Source organism: Balaenoptera borealis (genome assembly GCF_965194805.1).
Source record: "Balaenoptera borealis genome assembly, chromosome: 5".
Classification (NCBI taxonomy): domain Eukaryota; kingdom Metazoa; phylum Chordata; class Mammalia; order Artiodactyla; family Balaenopteridae; genus Balaenoptera; species Balaenoptera borealis.
In genome coordinates this window covers 146525250-146531249 of record NC_138862.1, presented here as the reverse complement: position 1 = coordinate 146531249, position 6000 = coordinate 146525250, and positions in this window count along the sequence as shown.

Genomic DNA, 6000 nt, shown 5'->3' with positions numbered 1-6000 from the left:
CTGAAGCTTCAGTCATAATAACCCCACCAATAGAAATCAATCAAATAATGATGCTGTTGAGAAAGAGAAATATATTCGCTCTATCTCATCCAGGGTAGGGTCTGCATTGGGTAGGAAGTTTGGAACAATGGGAAGTGACATGGTAGAAGAACTCCTTGGTATACCAGTATTAAATCCCTGTCCCTTCCCCCGTTTAGGAAATATAATTTTATTTTATTTTTTCCCTTTATATTTACATTGAAATATAGTTGATTTACAACATTATGTTAGTTTTAGGGATACCACATAGTGATTTGTCATTTGCATACATTATGAAATGACTATTATGATAAGTCTAGTAACCAACTGTCTCCATACAAAGTTACTACAATATTATTGATCATATTCCTATGCTGTATATTACACACCAGTGACTTACTTATTTTATAATTGGAGTTCTGAACCTCTTAATCCCCGTCATGTATTTTGCCCTCCTCCCCCAGCTACCACCAACTACATATTTGTTCTCTGTTTTATCATTTTGTTTTGTTTGTTTGTTTGTTTTTAGACTACACATATAAATGAGATCATATGGTATTGATCTTTCTCTGCCTGACTTATTTCACTTAGCATAATACCCTCTAGATCCATTCATGTTGTCACAAATGGCAAGATTTCATATTTTTATGACTGAGTAATATTCCATTATATATATATATATATATATATATATATATATATATATATATATATATATATATACACACACACACACATATACACATATATACACACACACGTATATACATATATACACACACATGCAGTATCTTCTTTATCTGATCATCTGTGGATGGGAACTTAGGTTGCTTCCATATCTTGCCTTTTGTAAAAAATGCTGCAATGAACATTGGTGTACATATATATGTTTTTGAGTTAGTGTTTTTGGGTTTTGGGAGGGTAAATAACCAAAATTAAAACTGCTGGATTGTATGGCAATTCCATTTTTAATTTTTTGAGGGGCCTCCATACTCTTTCTGTAGTAGATGCACCAATTCACAATCCCACCAAAAATGCACAAGGTTTCCCTTTTCTCCATATCCTTGTCAATGCTTGTTATTTGTTGTCTTTTTGATGATAGCCATTCTGGCAGGTATGAAGTAATATCATTTGTGGTTTCAGTTTACGTTTCCCTGATGATTAGTGATGTTGGACATATTTCCATGTGTCTGTTGGCCATCTGTATGTCTTCTTTGGAGAAATGTCTGTTTAGATGTTCTGTCCACTTTTTGACTGGGTTGTTTGGGGGATTTTCTATATATAGTATTATGTCATCTGGAAGAAGTAACAATTTTACTTCTTCCTTTCCAATTTGGATGCCTTTCTTTTCTTTTTCTTGTCTCATTGCTGTAGCTATGACTTCCAATACTATATTGAATAGAAGTGGCAAGAGCGGGCATCCAGGTCTTTTTCCTAAAGCTGGAAGAAATAGTTTCAGCTTTTCATCACTGAATATGATGTTGGATGTGGGTTTGTCATATGGCATTTATTATGTTTAGGTATGTTCCCTCTATAGTCACTTTGTTGAGAGTTTTTATCATAAATGGATGTTAAATTTTGTCAGAAACTTTTCTTGCATGTTTTGAGATGATCATGATTTTTATTCTTCAATTTGTTAATGTATCATATCACATTGATTGATTTATGGATGTTGAACAATCCTCACATCCCTGGGATAAATCCCACTTGATCATGGTGTATGATCCTTTTAATGTATTGTTGAATTCAGTTTGCTAACTTTTTTGATGGTTTTTTCACTTATGTTCATCGCTTATATTGGCCTGTAATTTTTTTGTGTGACATCTTTGTCTGGTTTTGGTTATCAGCATGATGCTTGCCTTGTAGAATTAGTTCAGAAGCTTTCCTTTCTCATCATTTTTTTGGAATAATTTGAGAAGGATAGGTGTTAACTCTTCATTAAATGTTTTGTAGAATTCATCTATAAAGCCATGTGTTCCTGGACTTTTGTTTTTTATGAGTTTTTATTGTTATTATTATTATTACAGATTCAATTTCATTAATGGTAATTGGTCTGTTCATATTTTCTATCTCTCCCTGATTCAGTTTTCGGACATTGTATGCTTCTAGGAATTTATCCATATGTCTTAGTATGTCCATTTTATTGGTGTATAATTGTTCATAGCTATCTCTGATAATTCTTTGTATTTCTTACATAAATTTAGTAAACAGTGCCCCAAACAGTAGCAGTGAGAGAAGTAATGAGATGTCAGTGGTTTGCCTGCAGTGCTGTCCCTCCCCCTTAGGGGCCAATATGACACAGTACAGACTCTAGAACTGGACAACCTTGGTTTAATCCTGGCTCTACACCTTCCTGTTTGAATTTGGGCAACTTAATATTTGTAATCCTCAATGTCCTTATTTGAAACTGAGGCACTGGTGGTGATAATGATAGTTCCTACCTCATAGGTTTGTTATGAGGATTAAAAAGATAGATAGATGACTGATAGATAGATGATAGATAGATAGATAGATAGATAGATAGATAGATAGATAGATAGATAGATAGATAGAGGTAGATAGAGGTAGATAGCAATAGCACTGGAGTATAGCAGGGATTCCATAAAGATTAACTGCTATTATGCTTGGAGCAACAGTCTCATTCTTTAGGAAAATGACTCTTCCCCTCACTCCATTCCAAGTGACTCCCATGCTTCAGAGAATTTGCCTCTTGGGCCATATTTGCTTTGTCCAGACTTGGCACTTGTCCCCAGGCTTCCCAGTTCTAGCATTTCTGCCCTTGTTGGCAGAAATGCTAGGAGTCTTTCCTTCATTCAAGCAGATCTAATTAAAATTCTTTCCTGAGAATGCATTTAGCAGGTCTCAGTAAAAAGATAAAGCTTGGAGGTTGTAAGGCCCAGGGCTGTTCAATGGCCATGTTTGCAGCCATGGAGGAGGTCAGTCTGAGAGAATGAGGCCAGCACTTGGAGAGAAGAAGAGAAGGAGTCAGGCCATTGGCTGCCCTAGATTACATTCTCCCCAAGACCCAGCTGCAGCTTTCTTCTTCCTGTACTGACAGAAGCCTCTCGATAAATTCCTCTCTTTGCCTGACCTTGCTGGGTTCCTTTCACTTGTCTCTTAGTTTGGGTTGGCCTCCAAAGCACACTCTGAGATAAAGATTCAAGTGCAAGTGGTTTATTCTGGAAGGGATCCTAGAAAACAAGGGTAGGGGGTTGGGACATGAGAGAGGGAAGGGAAGGCAGCCAATAAAGAATCTCTTGTGGCAAACTACCACTGTGGGCCACTGGATCTCAAACCTGCTGGAGCCTGTTTAAATGCATAACTCAATGACCCCACCTAAAAGGGGAGATTGGGGTGATTGTACAACAGCTCATACTTCTCACTGGTAAAGGGCTGTTTTGGGTGTACATGAATTCACTGACACCTCAGGCTTGCTGTGCTGTAGGCAGAGAAGGTCCAGGGAGTTAAAGAAAATCCTCAGACAAAACTACAAATGGCTGGCATTCAGGCCAGTGTGCTGTGAAGAAGTAAGGGTAGGGAATGTGGGCAGGACACCTACAGCATCTGCTTGGACTGACAAGGTAAAAAGCTCTGAACTGGTGCATTACAGACACACTTACAGCACGGCCTCACAGCCTCTGTGTGAGCCAGGCAGAAGCTGTTTGCCTGATCCTCTTCTGTTCTCTAAAGATATCTAAACTTTCCTAACTCCTTCTGGACATATTCTTCTATGTTGATGGTTGGAAGTCATTAAAGAAATCCCGGACAGTTGTTTTTAGATTTTCTTCATAGTTAGATGGAGTTGAGAATTTTTTTTTCCCACAGTCTCATCCAGAGAAACTTTCTGTCTCCTATAGTTCTGGGCTGCCACTGCTGGAACTGACTTTGCAGATAGGATGGCAGTATGAGGCTGATGATGTAGTTATCATTTAAAAATAGATGTGAGAGTAATAACTGTAAATCACAAACAGATAATAATCTTCTCTCTGTGACAGTCTCTGCTTCCTTGTATAAAGACTCTTCATTCATTGTTTACTTGGAAGTTGCTTGACTTCTTTTTTTAAAAATCAGTGTTTTGTTAAGGAGACAGAATATACATTTTTATGTGACTTTATATTTAGAGAAAGAGTTGTATACTGATATATTGTAATTGAGAGATTGTATTATCCTTCTTTGTGAAATCACCATAATTATTTAGTTATATACTTGATTTTTAAAAGCTGGTGTTATTTAGCTTGAACACAAATACAGAATGTGTGATGTCAATCTATATGCCAGCTATCTTTTTATACATCATTAGAGATAACGATATACAGTTGATATACAATGAGAAATTGATATACAATGAGAAATTGATATACAATGAGAAATTTCAAGGCTGTTGAATCTGAATTTAATTTGTATTTGTGACTCACAGTAGGCAGTGCCTAATAATCATTTGATGGCTAGAGTGTAATCACTGGGTAAATGTAATCCATTTGTTTAATTGCCAGACTCCTCACTGTATTTACAGTTAATTGGTTCCCATTATAGGCCTCTTAATAGAGACTATAAAGCAGTAGGATTAGAGAAACCTGAAAAAGACCATTTAATTTGTGCCCTTTCACTACAAATCCTGGAGCTTCCCTACATCAGTTGAGCTTCAGACAATTTGGAAAGAATTTGGTTAAAAGTAAATTGGTTGTGGTGATAATGTAATCAAAATAAAGAAATTACTATAAATGAATGTTTTTATCACTGATTTCTAAAATTTATTGGCAATTTTCAGGAATCTTTACATTATTTTTGGACACAATCATTTTTTACTTATTTTTAGTTTTTCTTTTTGTTTCCCTGTGTATTTGATACTTTATTTAATTCATTTTCAGCTGTTTTACAGTGAAATGGGGGGGCAGATTAGATTGATTAAGCAAATAATGGTAAGTGGTAGAACAGTAATGTGTTTGTTGACCTAGAAACATATCTGCAATATAAAGTGAAAAGATAGGTTGTGGGTAGTATATATATTATGATCCCATTAAAAGCAGAATTATCGGAAAATATTTCTGGAGGCTTCATGGGCAAAAAGTTAATTAAAAATTAAAGGGTGATAAATAAAGGTAAACAAAACAAACAAACAAAAACCCAACAAAACCCTCATATCACAGAAAAATTCAAAACTTGGTGATTAAAGTTTCTTCTATTGTTTCTTTATTACAGAAACAGTATATTCCACTGACCTGAAAAAAATAGACTTCCATATGTTTCCCCAGCAAAGATAGGTTTATTCCGGATCAGCAGAGAATTGCAATTCAGGGTGTACAACCATGTTTAGCCACAGAAAAGTCCCCACACAGCAAGGGAAGGAGAATACTTTTATATCAGGGGTTGGGGGTTGGGAGACAAAAAGTTGAGAGGGCTATAGTAAACAAAGAGTCTAGGGCTTGTCATGGGCTGAAACCTTGTCAGGAAAGAAGAGAAGTTTTTCTTCTTCCTGTTGGGCTCTGCTATTGTTGCACGGTGTGAGAGCTCCCCTTTCTGGTCTCCTGATTCTATTTAATTGAGGTTTCTGTTTATTCATTTTTGCATTTCCCTCTTTTGATCAATATCTTTCTCTGAAAGTATCACTGATCATGAGTCAGGTGTTCTAGTTTCAGTGACTTTTGGTCTTTCAGTGTTAAGAAGGTCTTTTCCTGCATGTAGTGTTTCACGTCAGAGAAAAAGTACACAGATTGGAAACCTATTAAGGGCACATTTGAGTAACAAGGGTGGGTAGGAGGGAGAACTCTCAAGCACTTTTAATCTAAAGTCCATATGTTACCAAGATCATAGTCACTGGAGATCTTCTAAAGCATTATGTCATCATCAAAATTTGGATGACAGATTTCCAACAGGTCTTGTTCAGATATCTTGGGAAAGCTCTCATCAGATGTCCTCTGCTTCAATTCTGGGAAATCTTTACTTTCAGGTTACCAGATACTGTGCAAGTCCAGTCAAGGTTTG